The sequence below is a fragment of the Grus americana genome, chromosome 2 (genome assembly GCF_028858705.1).
Source record: "Grus americana isolate bGruAme1 chromosome 2, bGruAme1.mat, whole genome shotgun sequence".
Classification (NCBI taxonomy): domain Eukaryota; kingdom Metazoa; phylum Chordata; class Aves; order Gruiformes; family Gruidae; genus Grus; species Grus americana.
The window spans coordinates 43,971,290-43,984,460 of NC_072853.1; the positions used below are offsets into that span (position 1 = coordinate 43,971,290).

Here is a 13,171-nt window from a genome sequence, read left to right on the forward strand (position 1 = left end):
AAAGTGTGCAGAGGATATATTTGTACTTATTCTAAGTGCTATCTGGAACTCAAAGTGGTTTTATTATGTTGGGAGTAGTAAAGAAAACAACTTACTGAAGAACATGGGGTAAGGGACTTCAGCTGTGCCAGTTACAGAGCTGGAAATACAAATGGGATCTTTTGGGACAATGGATTAGTGTAACATAGACCTAATTGCCCTTTAGAGGTATATTATTGGGTTTTTGTTGTACACTTTGTATAAGTAGCTATATATTTTATCATTTTTTTAAAAAAGCAAATCTATCTTATGCTGTATTGTGTTGATCTAGCCTCATGCTCAGCACAGATTTGGGTTATTAGTCTCTGAGATCATATTCGAGGGACTGGCTCTCTCCCCATGTCATGTTACCATATTTATAATTAGAAGTGTATGCAGCAGATTTGCACTCCGACTGGAGAAGAGGGCAAGGATTATTTTGAGGTTTTTTGTGGTGTCTGTTTGAAACATTGTTGTCCCTGCCTGCTGTCTGAACATAGCTAAGGTTACACAGTCTTGCAAAAATTAAGTTGAAAAACAGAATTTATGAACTATTAGTACATTTCTTAGAATTTCAGTTGTTGTGGTTGAGTAGGGGGTGAATGTCTGGGGGGCGGGAAAGGAGTGGTACATGTTGATTTGTTACTTTTGATAAGAGAGTGGCAGTTACAGTAGGATCGTTTGGCAGAATTTTTCTGTATATTATCTTGTAGGGTAGGTGGTTATCAGTGTGTTTTTCAGTCTTTATTTGGTTTTAAGCTAGCAGTTAGTTTCTGTGGAAGACTGGCTCAGAGTGGTGTAAGGGTCTTGAGACTTATTGCACAGGCTGGGTTCATTCGCATATTGTGGTAAAGTGAAGCAAGTAAAAAATGAAAAAATATAGCGTGCATACCTGGGTGTCACACAAGCTACTTCAGAGTCACTTGGGCAGTGTCCAAACAGTCATACGTCTGTCTCCTCCTGCATGTGCACAGTGCTCGAGAAGGCTATGCTCCTAATTTTGGTCCACAGCTTAATGACATTATATGATGAATTTCTGAAGAGAAAAAAGAAATTTTTAATACTGTACTACTTTCAAGGACCCTACTAATAGCATTCTGATGCAAAGTTGATAATCAGTATTACCGAGTAGCTAACACTTGATTACAAGATGCCAACTTACGTAATATGTTGTATTATACTGCAGGACCTGACTGAATGTACTGATACAAAGCAGGCAAAAAAGTATCACTAATATGTAAATTACTAATCTAATTGCTAGAATTACAAAGTGTCTATTGTGTTGCTGCTTTGTCAGGGTAATAATTTCAGTGTACAAGTTGCAAGATCCTTACATAAATTCTTTGTCATAAAAGACTACAGCATGATTAATGGTGATAAATTGCCAACAATGATTTTTGTGAGCTAATTAGGATTCTATGGTTATTGTGAAAGTCACTTGTCTATTTATGAATTAATGCATATTACAGATCCACTTTTAACTTAGTTTTGAGCTTAGTTGAAAGAGAAGTTTGAAGACATAGCCATGGATCAGTGATTTCTATTCCTGTTCCTAAGCAGGGTTGAAAGTGGATATACTTCAGTGGTGTTTCTTCTAATGGGATTTGAGCATAACTAAATTGTTAATAATGCATAAATCATATCTAAATCTAAATTGTTGACAGTTGTTGATAGAAATATTGACAAACGAATTTATTGATACCTAATCTTCATTCAGAGATTCAGAAGGGGCTGGCTACTGTTGGCTGGTCAGGAGAAACACCTGGGGTGTCAGGGCAATTCTTGCTTGCCTTCTGTGTGTCTCCAGGTATGTGTTTTCCTTTCGTTCAGGTTTGCAGTCCGTGGTTCCAGTAGGGTTCTGAGCTCAAGCTACCAGCTCCAGCAACAGCTAATGTAGCTTTTTACGTGCAGACGAGATGTTTACAGTTTCTTTTAGGAACAGATTTTGCAGGTGGGCCTGCTGTCTTTATCGCATCAAGGTGAAATGATTACAGTGTGCTGTACATAAATCTCTATACAGAGAGAGCAGTTAGATTAGTAGTTTGTGCATCTAGAAAATTAGCTGTTGTAGAATGTGGTAGCCTACTTCCTATGTGAAATGACTTGTTTGTGTTAGATGAATTTCTGTCTGACCTGTATTGATCACCTGTTGATGGAAAGCAAAATGAGAAACTGCTTTGTTGACTGGTTGGGTTCCAAATGTCCTGTATCTGTCTTGCTGTGTAATGCCATAGGTCCCATAGGAAGAATCATGTGTGAATATTTGAGACTAGCTCTGCTGAAGGAATGTTCTAGTGGGTCTCTGACTTCAGAAAATACTTTTATTTTCTTGTTGTGAAATAGCTCATATTTTCTTCCCTCCTAAGACTTATTTTTGAAATGGTATTTTTGCTTTTTCGGGAGAGTAGAGAAGTTGTGGTGGTAGTGAAATAGTGTGTTCAGTATTTCGATTACCTGTTCTTTTTATTTGGAGCGATTAAGTGCAACTAGTGTCTGTATGATAGAAACACAGTATATCCATCTTTATTATTCTTGAAAATAGGTTTGAAAGGCCAGTATGCTGTTTTGAGTTTGAACAGATTGAAAACAATGTGTATTTCAGAGGTAGAAAGCAGCCCTGAAGAACTAATTCAAGAGAAAATTTTACTTCTATCATGGATTAAAAAAAATCAGACAACTTTTAGCGAAGCTAAAATATAAATTCTGTTAAGAATGACACTTTGCTGAGATCCAATTTCTGAACATTTGAGGTAGCTGCTCCTAAATTCTCAAATTTTATTTTGCTTTAGTGTTCAGGTTCTCTTTTGTAACTGACTTATCTGCCACTTTTTTGTATGATTGAATACGTTCATGCTACATTCTGTAAAATATGCTCTTTTGTCTATTAAGTATATTCTAGATATGGCTGCAGCAATTTCTCCTGTTTGTTATTTGAATGGTGGTGTTTTCCTGATACTGCAGGGACTCTAAATGTCAGTGGTTTATCTCAAATTTTATTTTGGGTTTGTTGATGCCAAGTAGCAGTGCTGGTATGTTACCAGTGTGGATATTTGACCCTTATTGAGTGTAGTTGTGCCTAGGATAGACAGTTCATGCTGGCAAAATGGTGCTTTTATTTATACAGTTTTCCTTCCATCCTCCAGAGTGTATATTTTTATTAAATTCAGATGAAGTGGAGATTCTTATATAAGACTATATTGTGTAACTGGACTAGCAGCTCTCTTCTGATATATTATGCTAATGCTATATTGCAAGTATTCTGCTAGTAAACTCAAGATGACTTATTTGTCTATTGTAATTAAAAATATTCTTTACAAATGCTTGTGTTGTCCACTGATTGAAAGAGACTTGATTCAAACCCCGTGAATGATTCTTTAAACAAAAAATGAAAATATGACTCAAAATTCTCAGTTCTGTCTGAACGAAAAGAGGGGGTGTAACATGTAAACTTAACTTTGAGTCTTTCACATAACGTAAGTAGAAATAAAATACCTATAAAATTCAAAAAGCAGATGTAATATAACAACAATTTCACATTTATGCTGTGGCTGCAAACAGCACAACCAGGGTTCAATAAGGTAGGAGTACACGTTGTACTATCTCAGCAGTTGTGGGTTGTGTGGGGTTGGGTTTTTTTGGTTTTTTGAGGTCGTGTAGTTCTTAAGTTGGTAATATTCCATAAAGGGATTTGTGTACTTTGTTAGCTATTTTAAACTACCAAAGATTTATCCCAGAAGGGTAAAGAAGGGCAGTTGAAAATTACTAAACACTTTCCTGAGATAAGATAAAATTTAATATTCTTCAAACCCATCCTGCAGCTTTTCTCATTTCTCAATACATTGCTGTTATCTTCTTTCAGATTGATGCCAATAGAGATCTGAAGGTGATTTGTAACTATGTAACACTGCCAAAAATCTAGACATGATTTTTGAATATGTATTCATAGGGAGGGTAGGGGTTATGTTGACCCTGCGTGTCTCTGATGGTCCTTTACTTCTCTGTTTCGGATACCACTGCAAAAAAAAAAAAAGTGATAAATAGGAGGAGGTTCATAGGTGACATGTGAATTATAAGGAACTTAAAAATGAGAAATTAGAGAAATTCCATCTTTATAGCATGAAAGTTCAAATGTTAGATTTATAAACATCCATGTGAATACGAAAAATTTGAAACAAGTTTGAAAGTTGTTAATCATTTGACCAGTTTACCAAGATGATGGTGCATTTCCTTATTACTGGAAACTATTAATGTTATTCTAAAATATGATTGCCTATGAATAGAAATTAATTTTATGTAGGCAATCAGACTAAATCACAAGGATCTTTACTTGTCTTACATTTCATTATTGTCAATCTTTACTTTCTTTTCTATCTAGTGTTTTCATTCCTGTGAAATAAATGCCATTGAATCAGTCTTACTTTCTGTACGTTTATCCTTTCAAGTAGGTCTGGCTCATTTACCTTGTACTATCCACATAAAAAGGGAAAAAAAAAAAAACCCAAACCAAAAACAAACCCTTGTAGCATTATGATGGTGTATCTGGAGAGGGGAGGGCAGGAGAAGTGGCCTCATAGTCTACATTTTGACAAACTCCGTCCTCGATTGCACCCATAGTAATTGCCCATTTTTGAATTACCTTAGCCTGCTCTTTAAGAGGATACTGGCATTTTTTTAATAGGTTACAATTTAAAAGAAGTTATCTAATAATAACTGATGATGGCACGTGCAGTTAGGAATGTGAATGATGCCTGCTGGAAATTCTCACTTGTCTCCTTGGGTGATGATGCTGACGTTCGATACCCCTTGTATTCTTCATCAGCCTCTTTCCAGCCTTAGTTGTAGTGGAACAGTTTGTTGGGCTGTGTAATGAACTGGATCATGGAACTAATTCGAGCTAGCAGTCACCTGGGGAAGCATGCTGTTTCTAACTTGTTACAGCAAAGTAATCCAGTTTACTCCACAGAAGTATGGAAAGTTGCACCACTGAAAGTTGGTGCAGGGAGAGAAGCAGGAGAACAACTGGTTGAGGAAAGGGATTCATAAGTCTGGTGCTCTTACTATAAGCAGTGTTTATGTGATTGTGGTCTTGGTTAACCAGAGAGAGAGCGTTAGTGAAAGAAGCATTGGTGCCGACTAGTCTGAGTTTGATGTTAGAAATAAAGGAATTTTTGTTGGCTGTTTCTTTCAGAATTGTTTGCAAACACTGTAAGATTTACAGGCTAATTGTTTTTAAAGAGTATATGTCTACAAGGAGAACCTTCCCACCAGTATGGAGTCAGTCAGTAACTTGAATAAAACCACCTGAAGCCCTACATACCCAAGAGCACCATTCTTTGCAAAGTCAATATGTTAATTTCTGTAATTGGGGGGAGACTTGTAGTCTACAAATGCTTTTGAAATAGCAAAATGGTACATTAAAAAAAAAAGCTGACAAAACCTTCATTTAGCTTTGTCAAAGACCAAGTTGCAGACAGCTGTGGAGAGACTGTTTCTATCTATTAAAAACAAAAAAGAAAGAAAAGGGTACTTCTACAGGCCGTGGGCTGTTTCCTAGCAATAAGAATGTCAGAAAACCGTGGTTTGTTTTCTGACTTGTACCTGTTAACTGAGGCACAGAAATCTCAGCTTCTGTTAGGTAAGAGATGTGGGGTTTTGAAAAATGTGGTAAAGTTGAGGGGTTTTTACTGTTGGAGGAGAGTAACTTCTGTCTGATCCATTGTATGGCTTGTGTTTTGGCAGCTCCTCAAATTGGTGAAGAGAGCAGTGTAAATAGATGTTAACCCTCAGGTCTGAAGTTTTATAATTATGTACATATGGAATCATGATACAATGCCTAATAATGTGCTTGTGGCCTCATAAACACGTTTGAAACTATTGCTTTCCTAGAATTCACAATGTATATTTTGTCTGAACTTGTAAGAAGCTGCATTGTTTTGGGCCACACCAATTTCAAAGCTACTCTTTAATGCACCATGTTTTCTTACCTGCCCAGACACAGTTGCTTTTGATGTCTTGCTGTTCCACTGTTGATGTTGTTGAGGATCTGTGAAGGTATTGCTGCACCTATTTTGCTGAATGAGGAGCTTTCATGGAATTCAGAGTTGCAGGAACAACTCTGAATATGGTGGTCATATATAACTCCTCAGTATTAAGTTGGTATTGTGTGAAATGATTGATCTTAAAGAAGGGGGGGGGAAGCCTCTTATACTATGAATTACTGTATACTGAATTAGTTTTGAAATTCTTCTTTAGTGAATTGGGAAGTAGGGGGCTTAGGCATGTTTCCTGGTTGCTCTGCAGAACTGCAGCTTTGTTCTTGTGTTCAGTGGAAAAGACTTGCTTTACTGACCAGCCCCTGAGTTTGAGCTGCTAACACCACAGTGACTGGTGGAGATGCTGTAGTTAAGTAACCGCCTCTGTGCCTGTGCACATCTCAACAGAGTATAAATAGAGCTCCAGATGGCACCTTACAGATGTCAGGGATTGACAGCCTTTCTTTAAGACTACAGTGTGGCTTGAATATGAGGTTTATAGGCTTTCACATAAGGTGGTAGTGGGAGATAGGATCTCCACTTGGAGTAACAAGTATCTCGGTGATTAGATGTGGTCTTAGGGTTAAATTTATTCCAGAGGAGTGGGGGATGAAATTATTCTCTGCAACTGGTTCAAGAGAAGCCCTAGTATTTATTCATCACTATTCATCATTCATCATTATTAGGATTATTTTTTTAAAGTCTTACTTTACGTTTAAGTGCCTTTTAAAGCATGTTTCCTTTCAACACTGGGTTGTCCAGATAAGGGTAGGCATTTGCATTGTGTTTTAGAAACTAAGCCATTTCTGTTGCTAAAAGCATTAGTAAAGAATGCACGCCCTCATAACAAGGTCATTTGGTCTGTTCTTCTGGTGGTGGTAGTAGTCTTCTGCAAAATTAAGATATTTCTGGTTAGATGCATCGGTTGCAGCATTGAAGAAAGCTCCTTGAAGTCTGCTTTTAGAGATGATCTTACAACTAACATGAAGGAAGGTGTTTGTTTCCTTAAATTCAGTTCGAATCTTTAAGTTCCTTTTCCTTTGATGCTAGGAAATGTGATCTAAAATCTTCTGTTTATGAGGTGAGGTGTGCAAGTTAGAGCAAGAGAGCATTTTTTGAGAAGGACGCCTAAAAAGCAGGGGAAAGAGGTAGAAGAAAGGTTTGTAGAAGAAAGCAAATTGCATTGGAAGGAACATTCTGTGCTAGTCTCATACCTTTGTCTTTTGTAGAGCTGCCTAAGTCAAAGTGAAGCAGGAAATCCTGCTCTAACAGGAGATAAGAGAAAGGTGAAATCACAGGAATTCCAGCATCTCAAAGGCAAACCTTAAGATTTGCTATGTGGAAATGAAGCACAAATTAATGAAATGTTAATGTGCCCCAAAGTTGGCTCTCCATCTCCGGAGGTAATAAAAGTGTATTCTCCTTGAGGGGAGATATTCTCCAGATGAGATTTTCATTGAATGAGGAATAGCACTTGAGTCTTTTAAGCATGTGACAGACCTGTCAGCCTTTGCCTCAGGTGAATTGACCTTTGACAGGCAGGAATTGTGCCGTGATCTCTCCTGTGAGAAGCCTGACCCCTGTAATCAGGGGTGACATTTATGACTCCTATTGGAGGCACTGTTACGTGCAGTGTGGCCTCAACTGGTTCGCAGTAGGAGAACCTTCCTTTATTAAGAGCATACAGCTGATGTTCATATGGAGCTGTGAATGCCTAATAATTAGCAATGTGGAATTGCAGGCTTCTGAGTGAACAGTGAGGGTCTTGCCTTGCTTGGGTAGTTAAGCTAGTCTGCTTGCAGTGTTGAATCCTTTCCAACCTGGAGATATACATGGAGGGAGGGGGGGAAGAGTTTGGGCCTCTTGGTCCTCTACGACCTAGGAGATGAAGCTTCGATAAGTACAGCACTTACTGTACAGATGTGCAGCAGTACTTCCCCAGGCACAAAAAGCAGAGTACCTTATACTGCTGGTGTGTTGCTGTTGTAGAAGATGGAATTTTAAACACTGGGCTTAAAGAAAAACCATGGCTTTGGTATAGCTCAGTTTAAATTCCAGGGGGTTAAAGAAAAATGTATTAATTACTTGGTTTGGTTTGTAATCCAGTTTATAAAGGAGGCATGGGAAATGAGATGTCAAGAACATGTGCACAAACTTAAGTACTGGAATATTGTTGGGGAAACTTAACTTTAAAGTGAAGTTGATAAACCAAACCAGCATAAATAAATGGTGACTTCTGTCTTTGTCCTACCCTGAATGCCGTATTTCAGTGTTTGAGTTGCTGAAGTTGGAAAGAATTGTACCATGAAACAATGAAACAGTCAGAATTAGATAATGGAGTGTTAATAGCAGAAACGGATGGTTAATGCAGCCATAGGTTTACTTGAGTGCTGTGAAACCCATGACGCCTTGTACTGTAATTACAAGAAGGAAAGGTTTGTAAACACACTCATTTCCTTCTACAGATGTAATGGTGAACATGTTCTGAACTAAATAAGATGCATTTCAAAACTTCTAAACAACATGCATTGAAAGTACTGATCAACACAGACTTCAAAAGTACTCGATTGTTGAAGAGTTTATATTGGATAGGAAAAGTTTACAATACTTTCATGAGGTAAAGCAGATGTAGTAATTGCATTGCAATGTAAACAAAATGTTAGAGTAGTGAAATAAATGTTATAACCAGCATAACGTATTCATGGCTGGTTTTGGTGTTTTCTTGGCTAATGTAACAAAATATACGTCTTCTGAATTAGTTCTGGAAGCTTTTTTTACTTTGTTATTCTTACTTTTATTTTTGTAATTTCATTCTTTTTCTTATATTCATGTCTAACCATCTTCTGTCTGCTCTGGCAACTGCTACAGAAATTTCCTCTTCAAATTTTCAGCTATGTTTTTAATGGTGTTACTGATAATTCATAGCTATTCACCATACAAGCTTCCATCCCCATAATTTGAAGGATCTAGTTTATACGATAGCATGGATCTAATGCTGCAGGTCACACAGTTCAAACAAATAATCTGGGTGGATTAGTCTTTTTGTTACAGTTTATCTGATTACATAGTTAGCAGTTGTCAAATTTTGTAATTGTTCAACTTCTATTAAAATGAATTAAAATAATTTCAGCAATGTAACACTAAAAATCTTTAAACTTGTAACAATGTAATGCTAAAAAAGCCTGAAATTCTCTTAATGGCATGTTGAGGTAATACAAAACAGAAGAATAATAAAATGTATGTGTTTATGGATATATTCTATTGATGCTTGGAGCCTGACTTTCACTTCAAGCTTATGTTAAAAACTTGTGTCACTGCTGAATCATAGTGTTCTTGAATATCTGAAACAAACTTAAAGGCTAATTTGTGATATGTAGCTGACTTTGCTTGAAAGTCTGCTGTAACCTGACTTTTGAAAAAAAAGACTTAGGCAACTATGACTGCTTTTCACACATCTCCCCCTTTAACTAATCTTGGACTTTGTTGGCCAGACTCAGCCAGATGTTGTCCAGACATGCAAGACTAGGGAGAGCTCTCAAAATTCAGTTTCTTCCAGTGCTGTGGTAACAGGCAGCTGGAGAGAGGCAGTCGGCAGAGTCCCTGCTGAAGGGAGGGCTGCAGCCTGCCTTTATTGGCACCAGTGAATCTGCAGGAAGGCTTGGTGTAAAAGGCATGTATTCTCTGAAATCCTGTTTCACGTGATTCCTCTGTTCCTGGAAGTACCCACTGAAATTTGTGGCAAGCTTGGGAGTGGGTGAATTCTGTTTTTTTTTTTTTTTTTTTCTTTAAATAGTAACCTAGAGACCATACAAATTCATCCTGCTTGTGTGAGTGTAGTTCTGTTCCCCCAGGATTGTTGAAATGTTGGGTGGAAGAAACAAGACTTGTTTTTTGACTTCTTAATGGTTGCAAAGGAATTAGAACAGATTATAGTGTTGTGATCCTACTTTGTGGCTGAAGTGTTTCAGTAGTTTCTTGTTATTCATGTTAGTGCATTGCTTTGATCTGAAGCAAATATTCATAAATTTTTCTGAAGTACAGCTACTGACTGCTGATAGCTAGACTGGAAAAGGACACTCTCAGTTGCTGGTTTTCTAGTGGTGGTACTTTAAACGCATTGCTTTTCTCCCTTTTGTTGCACCTTTGCTTCTGACAGGGTGATGTGTGTGCGTTTTGCATAGGAGGAAAGAGGGAGTGGACAGGAGGGAGGAAGGTAATAGCTCAAATAATGGCCTAACCATGTGCCATCTATTCCATTCACGTAAAAATACGTGTAATAGGTGTGTAATTTTTTTCCTTTATCATAAGATTTTCAAACTTGGGATAAAGTGTTTTTGATTTACTGTTAGTAGCACCAGTTGTATAAAATGATTTACACATTCTAATGGTTTTCAGGCTTCAGCAAACCTATTTTTAGTAATGGATTATCACCCTTTATAGTGCCTGATCGTCTTCTCAGAAAGCTTGCTAGGGCATTAACATGATAAAAATAATGTTTGTTTGCAGTTGGGAGTTTGTGCACTTGCTTGACTGCTTGAGTTCAGCTGCTGATCACCACCTTCCTTGCCAAGGGCTGCTCCTCCTTTGGTGCTGCTACTTACCTGACAACAGTTATCATGAACTAGGTTAGCCTGAAAAGACCATCTTTGCTGATTTGGCTCATTTTGTCTGTTGTGGTTTCCATTGCATTTTAAACAGCAGTTCTGGGAGAGGACGCCCCTGGCAAGAATGCCAGTGACAAGCAGCTGGGAATGGCAACAGCTTCAGTTTATTTAAAAACAAACCCCAAAACTAACAAATGTTTTGAAAGTAGGTGAATGGCTTAACAGGCAAGGTTACTGTGCTTCAGGTAGGGAAGGTGATGCTGATCGGCTGGATACAGCTGCAGGATAAAACTATTCATTCAACAGCAGTAGCATGTGTGCCTTGTACACTGGATTTTCTTAAGATAAATTGCATTTTGTTATGACTTTGTTGCTCTTAGCATCATCATATCAGCCTTTTGCACCAGTTCTGAAAAATACTTTTAGTTAATGGAAATACAAGCAGTTCTTCTTAGTGAACTAAATTTGCCTCCTTGTAAATACTGAAGAATATCGCTTACAGTTATTTTAAACCAAACTTATGGGCAAAAACATTCAGCTGTGTAGCAGTTTTGAGCAGACTTGTAGCTGGATGGCATTGTTAATTTAAAAAAATACTGCTATATAATTATTCTTGCTGGCATTGGATACACCGATTTCTGGGTTAGATGCAATGATGATTGTAAAATCTTGACATTTTAACAACACCTGTAATTGCATTCTGTATCTTTTCTTTGCAGATCTTCTCTGGCTTTGAACAGCCATGCTACTCTGTTGCCAAAAATCAAGTAAAGCAAATGTGCGCATTTATTCTCCTCCTGAATTTGAAGAAGGTGGTAGCTCAGTATAGTGCCTGAAGGTAATTTTTTCTATGCTTGAAGTTAAAAAGTTTGAGACTGCTGATGCATGTGTGGCCAATGCTGTCATAAATATTTTTGATCTTGATAATGTTTTTTCTTTCCATGTTTTAGCTTTAGTGTTAAGGTATGGAGGGGGAAACATTGATTAAAATTTAGCTTCATGTACACGAGGCTTCTGAACAGATTCTCTCTTAAATGTCCCTTCAGCTTGGAAAGTAATGTTTACATGAAAACTAGATACTATACAAACCCTTTACTCTGCTTAGGTGGAAAAGAGCTTTTTTTTCAGTGGGTGCTCCATGGTGCTTGCTTTAAGCATTGTATTATTTAACACATATGTTTCTAATTCTACCTGGGCCACTGTCACCAATATACCCTTTGTGAAAAGAGATCTGTCTGTACGCATGGGACTGATTAATTCTTAAACCTAGGCCAAATAATTCAGTAATAAATTATTACTGGCTTGTTCTTGGTGTTCGGTGTTTTTTGTCTAATAACTTTGTTTACAGAGTATATTCTTCTGTTTCCAATATAAGTTAGAACTGGTGCCACTGAGTACAGTAGAGTTCAAGTGTAAGGACAACAAAAATAATTTACGATCGAATTATTTAACTGGAGGGGTTTTTTATTCAGTATGATTCTGTTTCTGAAGCCTTGTGAAAATGCATGTTTTGACTAGTCTATGTACATTAATGCATGTATAAATGTATAAATACATTTATGTACAATTAATGCTTGAATGTGTGGAAAACCACTCGAAAGAAAGCTCTTTTGACTTTTAATAATTATTATTCTGGTAAAACATCTCCCCCTTCCCCATTTTAATGGTGTTTAGTTATTTTTCTCTATGGTTTGTCAGTTTTTCTCTGTGGCAAAGAGATAAATGCAAATTCAGACTAATTTTAGAATAGCTGTGTAGACCTTGTGTGTGTGTCCTGTTCATATTTCAGGGAAAGAGAGACTACTTATATTTCCTGTGAAGTAATTTAATCCAAAAAGTCATTTTTATAATGATATAAGAACATTGCTGAGTGGCTAAAACTTCTACAGTTTAACACTTCATAACTACTTCCATATGAAAAAAAATTCAGGTCATTAGTGACTGAAGTGCTAGAGTACTTCTGCAGCAGCTTTGTTAGTGTGGAAGAAGTTACTCATAAATGTCTGAGCTCCTGTGGAGGAGAAGAGAAAAAGGCTCGGAAGTACAGAGTATTTCAGTGATAAAATCTCAGAGTAGATCTCAATGTTTTACAAAGCAGTTCAGTGTTTTTCATCTATGTACACTGGAAAAACATCTGCATGTAGTCAGTCATCGAGAAGCTTGTAGGGCACAGGACTGAAAATGTGTCCATTGTGTCGGACTGCACTTTCTTGATTACTACATACTTGTTACTAGTGATGAAGACAGTAGCTGCAGATTTAGCTAGTGCTGAAAACAGAGGAAAATATTTTTTAAAACTATTATTTAATTATGGAGAGATAAAAAAAGAAAGATCTACAGAATCTTAGCTATTTTTAATTTTTATTTTTTGCTAATGCTTCCATATGTGTGAGTGGAAAAAAACCCAAATAACTATGGATAGGGATAGTAGTGAGCAGATAGACTTTGTAGCTGTTAAGTTGAGGAATTAACACTTACAGCATAGGTCATGCTCCTGTCTGTAAAATCTAGAAAAGT

General features: G+C 37.1%; 1 protein-coding gene across 2 annotated transcripts in view; it reads left to right on the forward strand.

Moving 5' to 3' along the window:
• Positions 1 to 13,171, forward strand: part of RB1CC1 (RB1 inducible coiled-coil 1) — a 78,558-nt gene that overhangs the window by 1,630 nt on the left and 63,757 nt on the right. For both annotated transcript variants that reach the window (XM_054814112.1, XM_054814113.1), the window contains exon 2: positions 11,374 to 11,492. The gene's annotated coding sequence lies outside the window, so the exon portion shown is untranslated. The remainder of the gene's footprint in view (positions 1 to 11,373; positions 11,493 to 13,171) is intronic.